The following is a 13,695-nucleotide window of genomic DNA, read 5'->3' on the forward strand; positions in this document are numbered from 1 at the left end:
CCTAATCATTCAGGAGCTATCACTGCTGAACTCCGCAGGGGGAGGCAGAGTAATCTGGTTTTCTTGCATTGTTTTTTGCATTGCCTTGGCATGTCACAGAATGGGGTACAGACCCAAATCGCAGGTCACAATAGGGTCTGCAGCCCTGAAGACCTGGGAGATTGCTGCAGCCAGTGTGCTCATTTCTTCTAATCACATAATATCTTGTACATTCTTCAGCTGGCCATTTATGTAGCAGCACTTCATTCTAGTGGTAGTGATAACATATTATTGAAAGAGAGATGAGTTAGAAGAAATGGCTCTAGAGATCAGTAAAATTTCCATGCAAGAAAAAAGAATGAAGACTTATATTTGGCACTGTTAGAATTGCTGAACACTTTGGGGGAATTGCATAGACTGAGTAAAGAAAAATATGCCAGGGTGAATTCCCAAGTACATTACCGAACAAACTCTATGACTGGAAGCAGAAGATCTGCAGTAAACTGCCCCGTTCCTGTTTTCTCCTTGCTTCTTCTAGTACATGGGCATATCGTAGGCTCAAACATCATGCACCATTCTTTAGACTTCCAGTTAACGGGAAAACCTGTTTCATATTCTTGATGGGATACGTGTAACTTCAGCTGAAGGCTGGGAAAGTGCAGGAAATCAATAGGGTTCTGTTTTGCATAAAATTAACAATGTGGAATTTAAGTGACTGCCTTCTGTACACAATTTAATTATTGGAAGCATGACTCCCTTTGAAACTGAGCCTAGGAAACGTGTTTCTCTGTAAATGAATGAGTATTCTATTACAGTGTAATGCACTGGAAAAGACTCCAATAAAATCAACTTGTTCACCCTAAATTCTTTTTTCTTAGAGTAGTTCATGTCAGTGAGGAGCACTGGAAATCCTCTTCCAGTAAATTTTGGATTGAATATTGAATACAGTACCATCAGGATATACTTTTCCCATTGTACCCTCCCTTCCCAATCACTCAAAGGAACTGTCAGTTGTGATTTACTTTGCAGAAAGCTTGTGCTCTTCATAGGAATGAAAAGAAAAGCAAATAAGGAAATGTACCTGTGTGGTCAGGAGAAAATGTCATTAACTGTAATATTGTTTCAGTTTCTTTCCGTTATTTCATTAGAGAAATTAATGTTCCATTTCAAGTAAATTTTCAGATTCAAACAAGGAATCATGATTTAGCTAACATAATCCAAGGAATGGGAGTATTCTTTGTCTGTATCTTTTATTTTTCAAGGACTGCACCAGGGCCTGGAGGATTCCATAGGGGTTTTTTGTTTTGTTTTTTTTTTTACTTTATCTTTTTTGAACCTATAACCCTCTATTCAGTACTTTCTTTTAGGAATTAATAACTTTGAATTCTCATTGTTCTCATTCTCTTTCTTTTTGCATACTGAATCTATCATTATTTATGATCAATGCGTATATGTTTGAGATATTTATGAAATTGAAAATTCAGTGAAGAAATTACCCACAAGTTTGAGTAATTAAAAAAAAAACCAAAACCAACAACAGAGGAAAATTCCAGCATAGAAGGTTGTTAATCTTGATCATCTTCAGTGCGCTGAAGACACGTACTTCATGGGTTGCTTTTAAAATTCCATGAATGGTGCTGGAGGCTCTGCCTCCCCCAGACTTTAAGTGTATTAATACAGCCCCAGATGTTGTTAACACCTTTCTATTATACTTTCCTGACATAATGTAGCAAGTAAAATAATGTGTATGGTGATTAACTGATATCCTAACCTGAAATCATGGTGACTATAATAGTGTGTTGTGCTCTACCCACCTAAGAGCGCATCCATATTTTAGGAGGTGATACTGGTTAGAGACTTCCATCATGAAAAGCCTTTGTCCAAGTGTACATGATGCCCTTGTGACCCAGTGAATCACAATGCAGAAAATGTCTCCTTTTAGTGATATGATTAAAGCTCAAAATATTCCAGAGATTTGCAAATGAAGAATACCAAAAACAAATGACTACCCATTTTTAGCTGAATTGTTGAATTCCCTTGGGTTTGCAGAAGCAGAATACAAATTTCTGAAATACTCAGCTCCTCTTCCATTAGCTTTTTTGCTTTTTCCATTTTCTCTAAATAGAAGAGGCGGAGGCATATGACAACTTTTAGAATATATGTTTAGAGTACATCTCATGGAGTATTATAGCTGAAGCCTGGACAGAAATGCATTTTCTCTGAAGGAGTGAAATTATGAGTTAAGTGAAAGAATTTGGATCAATATGAGATGAATGCTTGGTTTGGGCTTTCTTTTGCTGTGTTTTGTTTTTCTAATAGGAATAAATCAGAGCTCACAAAATGACTGACTGGTACAGGAGAAAAAATAAGCTTAAGATTCAAGGGACTGCCTTCAGTTCCCTGCTGTGATTTTACCCTTTTGAAAAATCTAACCCTCAGCATATGTGGGCTTGGGTTTCTCATTTGCCAGGTGTCTATAGCAATTTCCAAGGTGTGGTGAGGATATGCACATTGTGGATTCTGGCATGTTTAGCTGTTATGGAAGCTGGAAGTAAGGAAGGTTACAGATATTCAATCATTTCAGTGATATGTTCATCCATGCTTTCTCCTTAAGAGATCCTTCATTAACTGTCTTGCACTCTCCAGTGGCTTAGTGCCCCTCTATTTTATTTCCTCTCTGTGCAAGGAGCAGATATGCTCATGAAAAAACATGGTTGTTTTTTATATGAGGCTCTAGCTGCCATGCTAATACAGGCTTTTTAAAAGCTTTATCTGCCCAGCAAAGGCAGGAGTGCTTTCCACTGAGACTTCAAACAGCACTGTAAACTGTTTCTCACCACAAGACCCCTTCTACCTTTTGAAAGTTCCACTAAGCATTTTCTGTGTTTGTATTTCCAGATTTCCTACTTGAGGGAAAAGAAGGGAGGCAAAGGGTTGCTGTAGCAAACTGTTTAAAGTAAGCTTTTCAATTTTCCTGCAAACGCGTGAATTAGCTACCTCAAAGGAAGCTCCAACAACAAGAAATCTTTATCCTTCATCCTCTTTCCTCCTTTTCCAGTAAAGAGGAGGGAAAGGAAAAAGGAAGTATAAAACTCTTATTTTTCTTTCTCAGTTTTACTGGGCCTGCCAGGATTGCCAGAAGTGTCTCTAAATTTCTGAGCCTTTTGATATTCACAGAATTACAGAATCGTATAGGTTGGAAAAGACCTTTAAGATCATCGAGTCCAACCGTAAACCTAACACTACCAAGACCACCACTATACCATGTCCCTAAGCACCTCATCCAAACGTCCTTTAAATACCTCCAGGGATGGCAACTCAGCCACTTCCCTGGGCAGCCTGTCCCAATGCTTGATAACCCTTTCAGTGAAGAAAAATTTCCTAATATCCAGTCTAAACCTCCCCTAATTCAGAAGTCCTCACCCCAAATCTCAAAAACAAGGAAGAACTTAAGAACTTTTGACATGAACAGTGTATAGATATAAATAAAAATATTCAAGATATAATCATAATAAAAACAGTGTGTAGGCAGGATTATAAATTACTAGGCTTCAGGCAGACCTCTCCATAGCTTTGAGGGCTCAGTGGAAACCTCTGGAGGAAGAGCTCAGAAAAGCTTGTGGCTGAGATTTTGCATCTTCCTCTGTTTCTTTCTGCTGCTAGAAATGAGACTCTGGATTAGAGCCTAGCACTGTGCTGGGATGATAATTCCTTTAGGCTTGTGATTCAGAAGTGAAAATGAAATAATCAAAGGTAATATACTGAGGAAATAGGGGCTAAATCTTTTATGGTTTAGTGTAATATCACTTAATGCCAGAAAGTAACTCATCCTTATGAGGAATTATGAACAAACCTCTATCATTCATCTGCATTTCATGGTATATCAGCAATGACTTCTTATTTGGATAGATCAAATATAACCAGGAGATCTGGGACCAGGTCCTGGAAAAAGAAAACCATTTTCTTTTTCAAAGCATATTTGCTTCCTGCTGCAAGTACTTTTTTTTTAACAAAGAGGTCCCAACCCTGTAGTCCAGATTGGACCTAGCAGACCAACTATACCAGGTCTACTGCTGGCTCCCCTCACTTCTCTTAGTCTGGGATCTGGAAGCCTGCTCTGTGTTCCCCCTTAGCTGTTTGGGTTTTTTTTTTTTTTTGGAGGGTGGGCTGGAGTGTCCTGTGAGATGGGAAAAAAACAGGAACGTGTTCACCTGCATTTCAGTTGCATGACAACTGCATTTCCTGTGGCGTGATGAGACGGTAGAGCTATTCATTAGCTCTACAGTCTGCTTATATCAGAATTTTGGGCACCGTTGGCTTGACAATTTTAAATTGCACTATGTATGAATTTTTGAGATTTACTTCTTATGTGAAGCTATGATTAGGGAGGGCATTTTAAAATGTAAGATGCATCAGAAAAATATTGTTGTTCTGGAGGCACAAGAGAAGTGCTCCATTTCCAAACCTGGTGTGATATAGGATGACAGTATAATAAGAGCCTTTCTTTGTATGATTTCATTGTGAGCTATCAGAAAACACATTTCATTTCCCAAACCTCTCAAAAGCTCTGCAAACACCTGCCACTGGAGAATAGGCCAGTTTAGTCCTGCTGCCGTTATCCCAGCCTTAGAGGGTGCTTAGCAGACAAGCAGAACGCATCGCTATCCATCTCCTCTCTACTGGATAGCAGCTTTGCTCAGTTAATTATTTTTGGTACTGCTGCCCCAGAGAATGCTTTAACTATGAAGCTTGTATCCAGCTGCGACAGGATAACAAACAAAGAAATAAATAAAAGTCAAAACCAGTGAATCTGAAGGAGCTGACTTGTGAAAGAACTCTTCTAACTTTGCGTTCCCTGTTGATGGGGTAACATTTTAAACTGCTTTCTCAGTTTTATGGTTATACTTGTGTCTGGTGACTGAAGAAAGGCTTGATTTGTGTTTTCCCAAAGGTCCTTTACAATGCCTGTAGTACCTCATCATCCCTTGGCCCTTGCAGTTTTTAGAGAGCAGCTTCTATAAGAAATGCTCTGGGTTTCTAGAAATGGCTCACACAGCAAAGACTTGCCAAAAAATGTACTGGAAAGAGTCACTTGCTGTATACAACTAAAGCCAGTGGATTAGGGACTATATCCCTCTTCAGCAAATATCTCCTTGTGTATGAAATCAGGTTAAATTCAGTTTACCCTCCAAGATGTATTTGTGGATGGCATAATCCATAAGGATGACACATAACCAATAAATTAGCTGCTATGAGAATAGTAGCTCCTAATATTTGTGGTTGTTTGACAGTGTTAGGTAAATATCTTTTAGATATCTGAACCCAGAAACGGGTACATTTGTCACTGCAAATCAAGAGGTCTGCAGATTTTAGACATTATTTTGCAAAATAATTGAAAAGAGTGTGTTGGTACGAGGTAAGACCTTGCTAAACTCTTAGGCTCAGATAACTGTAAAAGAGGAGAGATGGAAAATGCACTCTTCTGAGTATAAAACTGGAAGCTTATGCTTGTTTTCTTCCTATTCCCTGATAAAACATGAAAAAAAAAGAAAAAAGAAACCTCTACCATGAATTACCACAGGGCTGACAGTGACTCTTGTTTTTCTTGAAAATGCAGATTGCACATTGATCGCCTGTTCATTACAGGTATTAGCTGGTATATTTAAAAACCTATGATTAATCTGGTTAACAAAAAGAGGCAAGAGGCATGTTTTTTACATCAAACCCTTGCTTCTTTAGATAGTGTCCAGCACAGATGATCCCAGTCAGGGAGAGAGAATCCTAGAAGGGAGCTGCTTTAGCTCTGTACATCAAAAAGGAGAAATCAGAAGGAAAGAAGAACTTTATTCTTGCACAAATTTATTTGACCTTGGGATATAGAACACAAAAGTACTTAACTATTCCTTGATGTGGAGGAAAATATCCAAGAATTAGAAAATAAAATTATTTCCTTGTTCATTTAGTACTTGGTACTGTTTTGGAATCTGGACCCAAAACAGGTTAACTCCTAACCTGTGTGATGGAGATATTTGAACTGCTGGACACTGAGGATAAACCACAAGTCTGTTTAGGCCTTCAAACTAGAAAGGTTCTCCTTCTCACAGAATTGAAAAGGATTTGAGTTGCTGACTCCATTCTGCATCATCCTGGCCTGTGATACAGGATTTCTAAAATTGTTTCAGGAGATCAGTGATTGCACAGCAGGAAAGAGACACTGGCCTCATAAGAAGTTGGGAGATAAATGGAGAAGGTAGGAGTAAATGCAGAAGGTAGGTGTAAGGCCACATGGTTAATTCACTTGAGCTAATTGATTTCTTAAGATACATTTCAGTTTGTGAAAGGATTTATGCAAGAGGAGGCACTACAAAAGGTGACAATATATGGCCTCGAAACAGATGGAGACATGGAGAGAATGAAGAGTGGAATGGAAAGGAGGAGGTGGCACACTACATCGACTTTAGTTCAGACTCTGTCTCCCCAGGAGAGAGGATGTGAGCATGTAATCCTATAATCCACGTGTCTTGGTTGTACATCTCCATGAATAACACACTAAAAATAGGAATCTGCTCTATCCTTCAGTCTGAGAATTTAGTTCTTAATTCCTGTGGAGAGGTCCATGCATTCAGTTCTGGGGACTGATCGTTCAGTCACATTTGCCATATGAAATGCCAACTGCTTCATGTTACTAGCATCTGAGAGAAGACAGACTCACAGAGTTTGAAGGAAATTTTTCATTCTCCATTTTCCTCCAAGAGAGGTTTTTTGGTTTTTTTTAATATGAATGAAAATATTAATTAAAATGTTTAATGCTAACTTTGGCTTGGATATCAAGGCAGACTTAAGCCTTTGCCTTATTTAAGAGTGCGTGTGTCAAAAGACGCTTCTGTGCTCTTTTTATAAAAACTCTGTCATTGAAGTGAAGTTCTGCTGATATGCTGCATGTCTGTGAAGTCTAATAGGTGTGGGTTTCCTTCTTTCCCTGGAAAATTCCTTTCCATGCTGAAGACTGGCAATAGCTGTTGTGAGCAGGACACCATATTTCCCTTTTTACTTCAAAACGTGCCCTCTCCAGCATCTATCAGTCCTTCTGTGGTTGGAGCTTATGGGAGGAAAAAGGGTTTTTTTTTTCCCTTAAAATGTTCCAGGCCATCAAACTCCTATTGATCAGAGCTGCACTTTCAGTTTTTATCCCAGACGTGTGATAATTCCCTGTGGACTTAACCCCAGTTCCAAATTGCCATATAGGGAGCAACAGTCCTTTCTCAGACATACTCTTAATCTATCCCCGCCGATCATTATTGATTTGAGAGTATGATATTTCACTGTCATCTCAAATAGAGATGATTAAGTCTCTCAATCTTTAGTCTAAAGGGACTGATATGAACTACCCTGACAGGACGTCTTCCCTCTTCATCTCACCTGCATTTCAAAAGATGCCTGAAATGAGCTGATAAATGGGATTTCAGATGATGGGAGAAGCCAGTCAGCAAAGCCTGTCGTGCCAGACTCCCTCCATCTCAAAGGTTGCAAAGATGCTGACTCCTGGCAAAGTTTTACAGACCTTGGATGACTAAGCAATCTTCATTAACTCAGATTTGACTAATTACTCATTTAAGGAAAACAAATAGAAACAGAAAAACTCAGAGCCAACAAGCCAAATGCTGTGAATAGGATACAGTGAAAATTGCTTGAAAGCCAGCTTTGGGGCACGTGTGCAACCCTTTTTTTTTTATTTGCTGCTGTTCACATCTTTCTTGCTACTGCATTTTTGTGAATACTGAAAGCTGGCGTATTTGCCATAATTTTCACAGCTATTCCTTTGTTATCCACTAATTGCACACTTTTCACCTTTCTTCATTCTCTTATTTAGAGCATTTCAGTAAAAAGGATGCAACAGAAAAATCTCATACCCCCTGTAAGCGACACCTCATTGGAATTTGCAAAAAATCTGGAGGATGAAAATCAGATAGTCAGTGTAATCAAGCTGCAACCTGATTTTCTATTCACTGCTGGTCCTCAAACACTAGCATAAGTCATCCATGTGTTCTGTACTCACCTGCCATTTTTACCATCCCTAATTTGCTCCTAGCCTGTACTATTAGTCTAGCAGCTTCCAGAAGACCTGAAACTAGTTTTGATTTAGTCACTGACTCAATCAAAAGTATTGCTCATCTTACAGTTCCCTTCCTGGCATGGTTTTTGCCTTGGAAATTTAGTTTATAGGTTTAGGGGGGCTGGGGATTTGTTACCATTCTCTGTTCATAGTTTTTATACAGTCCTTTGCTGAGGCCCTCGTTCCACCCACAGCCTCAAAGTACTCCAGTAATACACCTCAAAAAAAATTTCATGTGGGTTACTTAGTCAATGAGAATCGGCAAATTCACTGAAGTTACATTTAGCACATGAGCAAATGATGGGGAGAAAAAAAAAAAGAAAAAGAGAGAGAGAGAGAAAAGGGCGACTATATTCATCTGGTAATTTATTCACGATGAGTAATTTGACATTGTCTCACACACCAGCTTGACTGTCAGGAGAGCTCAGATGGTTTTGTAATGAACTTGTTTGAAAGGTGCTTTATTTAAAGAAAGGCAATTCTTCATGGGCAAGTGTCACTTTGCAATGGGAAAATAAACATGGCACTTAACATCATTAGTATCATCTTATTCATGTTCCCCTGGGCAGCAGGAGGCATCCCAGTTTGGTCTTTGCCCCTGTGCCCTACGTGACCAATTGTCTGATTTCAGCTGAAAAACTGCCGATTGTTGGCTTTATAGTGTCCCACTAACCTTAGAGAAATGTTATGGTTTTGTACTCACCTGAACAGGCTGAAAGGAAGAACTTTTTTGTCCAAATGTGTCCAGTCCAGTTAGTGGTACATGGGGCTTAGGCCTTGGTGGAGATAGTTTCAAGTTTGTTTGCCAACTGCCCAACATAACAGCACCCTCATTGCTCCCTATTCCTGTAATATCCAGGTATGACTTCAGTATACATAGCTGTTACTGGAGAGGACTGGAGATTCTTTTCTAATCTCACTTTCTGGGCTCTCTGTGGAGGTCTCATGCATCTCACAGGGATGGGTATACAAGTAATGGATGTTTTGACTTGTTCTGGGATGGATGATTTGGAGGAAGGCTCTCCCGTCCCCCCTTGTACGTGCACTACATGCACTTATGGTGTGGCTCCGTGGCATGGAATATTGCCAGAGTCCTTCAGGCCACTTCGGCGCCTGCTCCTCGAGACACTGGGGAAAACACACCAAGGCAATGCTTGCCTTAATCATTAATACACATCCTAAATACTTCCATGTCCCTTCTTGCTTAACTGTTGAAGTACAATAGTGTTAGGCTCTCTGATGAATCTCATTTATAAGAACAAGCCTAATTCCAGTTAATGCCAAGCATTTTTTCTAAGCGATTTGTGAGTGTTTTGAGTGTCTGTCCATACATTTCCAGAGGGTTTTTTTGCACTTCCAAAACTGTAAGTTAAGGAGACACTTTGAGATGAACTTTGGTAATTTGATTTCAGTGGGAATTAAGCCTCTGAATACATATTTAGCATCAGGGATTTTAAGCATTAGATATCAATAGCCACATTCTTAATTTTTGTTTTAAGCTGGGAAACGGAGTTGTTGCTTTGCCAATTCAAGACACAATTTCCTTTTAAACATCCCCACAGGCTTATGTGAGACAACAGACACAAATCACTTTATATATTTTGGCAATTCCCTTATTTTAGGAGGCAGCGCTCATACTGTGAATTGCTAGTATTTTCATTTAATTTATTATTATTATTCTTATTTTTAACTAATGCTCACCCCGAATCATTTTCATGGCTCTGGATGGTCTTTTTCTGTCTCTGTTTTGTTAACAGCAAAACTGAGCTGTTGCTCTGCCTTGTTATGGAGTCCTTAATGCTGCTGTGCACCTGTCTGCATGCTTTTATGTTTTGCTCCTCATAATGAAGTCCAACGGCTGTCGAGCCAGTGGAGGACGGAGAATGCTTCCTTTTGACACCAACATGTTGAACCATTTGTTCAAAACTGCAACTCCTTTAATCGTGCATGCTGCATCTTAATAGAGAGCCTTGTTGAAGTTAATTATTTCTGTTGGCATACCCCAGCACTCAAGATGTTCCAGAGTGAATCACGATGGTACCTCTCCTAAACTTGATATAATTTATTAAAAGCTACATTCATTTGAAGGTGAGACGTTGGCAACAACCTTTAATTTAAACCCTGTGACAATTTTGTCAGTTTTATACACTGTGTAGCAGTAAAAATTATACTTGGTGCGGAGAAGGGGGAAGGATAAAGGAAGTAACTTGTAATTGTCATAGGAAGCATGCCAGTAGGAATAGAGAGAAATAGCTGTTCTGGGCTGGAATGAGAATCCATGCTGTTGCTTGTGGCTGTATGGGCTGCCTTAAAAAGCTGGACAACTCAGAATTACCTAAATTAATCCCAAATCCATGCTAGAAACCTATAAACTAATTCATGCTAGAAAATTCTAGCAAAACCAGATTTCTGAGCAGCACAGTAGCAAGTGAAAATGAAGTTAGGTGAATGCAGGGCAATTCATATTAGAAAAGATAATTTATTAAATAACAGTGGAAACCACATGCAGTTGTATAAAGCAGTGGTGTATTTGAGATGTATATTTGTATTGGATCCTGTTACTCACAGAAAGCAGCAAAATGGTCCTCAGGAGGAAAGAAAGGAAAAAATATTCAATGAAATGGTTCTAAAGTTTATTTTACCCTGCCTGCAACAATATATTTTACCTGTTTTTAACTTCCAAAAGTGGTCAACAGCCTGAGCTGAAACTTTATGTAAAAGCTGAACTGTAGCAGAGAATTTCTGTCCCAATTGTTGTTTGACAATTGAAAATGAAGTTTTATCAGGAAAAATGTCAGCAACCTTCTCTTTATGGGGCTTTGCTAAATTCCCCTATGCTAAAGACAGTTGTAGTTGGGTTTAATTGCCAAATACAAAAGTGCAAAGGGTTGCATGAGGAAGTAAGTATACCTCACATACAGAAAAGGCCAAGGAAATACCGATTTATATAGCTCAAAATTAAAATATCTGCCACTTCTCACTTAGCCAGGTCCCAGCTGGCTTGAAGGGAGTCACATTCCTCCTGATGAAATGGTCCAAGATGACAATGTTACTGGGGATGTCATCTTCCCCTTCTCCAAATACAAACAATCAATTATTGAAAAGAAAGAAAAATTATATGAAAAGAAACAGTGAAAGGGCAAAGTGCCAGAATGGGAAAAGACTTGGTTTCATTTTGCTTTTTTGTTCCCATAAGACACATCAAATGACATTCACACCATAACATACACCCCTAATAATAGCAATAATAGCAACAATACATCTTATTGCATACAATACCTGTAAGCAGATGACATTCTTGGAGCTTCTCAGTGAAATACAGTGATTTAAAAGGCTATAGTTCCTGTAAGATTAAAAAAGGGACAACTAGATTCAATATACAAAAAAAATCAGTGTGCCATTAAGGGAATCGTTTTGAAATAAAAAAATTTTAAAAACCCATGTGTAATAATAGTGATATATGATTCTATCTGGTTTTGTAGCTCTTTGCAGATTTGCCACCCAAATCAGAGGTAATCACATAATAAGGTATATGTGAGCTCTAATCCTGCTTTCCACTTAAACATATAAACAAATGGAAAGGAGTTCCTACTGCAGTGATGTGTATGTCAGGGAGGTGAATGTTAATTTTAAGAAGCATGATGCAATTTAAAACTCAGGGACTCCCTTAATTTCCATAACCCTGGTTCTGCAACTGGTGCTGTGAGGAAAGGGGAAGGGTGGGAGCAGATTTGTACCTGACCTTCTCTGTACACTTGAAGATGAAGAATTACAGCTGGGAGCAGGGACTGCCCAAGCCACCAAAATGTAACCACCAGCTTCTCCCGACAGAGTCTGCACACTTGTGGTTTCTTTCAAAGAGATGCCACCACCCTGGACCCTTGCTGACTTTAGAGGATTTGTTTAGATATGCTGTACTGGAGGCAAAAAGTCCGGAGAATGTTTTTTAGACCCAAAGTGAGGCAGGCTAATTGCTGTTACAGCATTGTAAGGCTCAACAATTAGTCTTATGGCATTAATAAGAAACATAAAGCTCTTAGCTTTTTAGCTTTCAGGCAAATAATTATCTTCCCTGTGCTGGAAGTTGATGATAACTGCAGGGATGTTTTAGAATTATTTTTCTTTTTTTTTTAAGGAAGAGACTATTTTTTTAAAGGATTTTATTCACATAGGTCATAGAGATGAGCTCTATCTTGAACAGACATTAACTATTTTAAGATGACTTGTTTGCAATGAGTGCAAATACTTGTCCATGTTTAATTGTACCTTAAGAGCATCACATTAGTAATTGACTATGACATCTTTTCTAGATCTTCCTACTAATTCTCAGGCTTTCATTAAAAAAATAAATCTGAAGCTTGGCTTTCAACTCTGAATTCAGAAAATGCTAGTAAATTAGCACTACAGGAATATCAGCTTGAGAAATCAGTATCTACAGAGTATTTATTTGTAGAAATCTCTGTTCTTTAAAAATCAAACAAACCAAAAAAAAACCTCGAACAAAGAAAACCCCTCTGAGCACTGCCTTGGTCCCTGCGGGTTAGAAATCTGTATGTTTCCTTAGGTTTTATCTGCTTATTTTGGTGCAAGCTCCTGCGGCGAGGAACAGAGGATGTGCCCTAGATGCACACTGCGTGCTGCCGCGATGTTCCCAAATTGAGTTTCGACTGATCCGTGGGCTGGGGGGAGTGGCAGCGTTCCTCGCAGCTGTGCGTCTGGGACTCAGCGGAGCTCTACTCCAGCCCATTTGATAAGCTTTAGGATCAAATCCCACACTTTGTATTCAGGCAAACCTCCCATGCAGCTCGGCAGGTCTTCTCTCCTTCAAGAGAGAGGAGTAAGGACTCGACTCCCTTAGAGCACCAAAAGGGAAACTTGCTTACGTTTCTTTTTCTTTTCCCTTCTCTTTCCCTGAAAGACAATTGCTTTGAATTTTACTTGATTCCAGCCACCAAAACCAAATCCAGCAGAGAGAAGCGATGCTAAGCACAGTCCCAGAGAAAAGAAGTGCTAGCAGATAGAAAGCTTGAAAAAGTCATTAAAGCACCTGATGTTTTCTCATATTTTTTATTTCCTTCTTGTTAATTACTAGGAACATTTACAATTACCATAACCTTGTGTCCCCAAAATTCCTTCATCCAGTCACGTTAGTCCTGGTCAAAAGCCAGTGAATCTCATAGTGGATGTAAGTCTTTTTTTTTCCCCATCATGTAACGTCACCAAATCTTCCTGTCGTTATCATACTGTCAAAATATGTCACCAGGTGAGGAAAGCACATCCAAGTTTGGGAAGCATCAGTGCTTCTTCCCTTGTTTCTTTTCTTCATGGATGATTTATTTGCCATGGAAATTATGAATTCTTAACTATTGCATGGCAGGAGCAGCATGCAGACAAGCAGCTAGTTTAGTAGGTCTCCAAAAATAGATTGCCCCATATTCTGATGTATGTACAATCTGCCAGTGAATGTAAATCATGTTCTTGGGACACTGTGAACTTTGGCAGATTGTGGGTACGCTGAAGTAGCTGTAAACCCAGTCAAGTTCCTTATTAGTGACAATATGATAACGGAAGAAGAGAGCACAGTGCAGGCAAAATACCTGTGT

Source organism: Mycteria americana, chromosome 8, assembly GCF_035582795.1.
Source record: "Mycteria americana isolate JAX WOST 10 ecotype Jacksonville Zoo and Gardens chromosome 8, USCA_MyAme_1.0, whole genome shotgun sequence".
Classification (NCBI taxonomy): Eukaryota; Metazoa; Chordata; class Aves; order Ciconiiformes; family Ciconiidae; genus Mycteria; species Mycteria americana.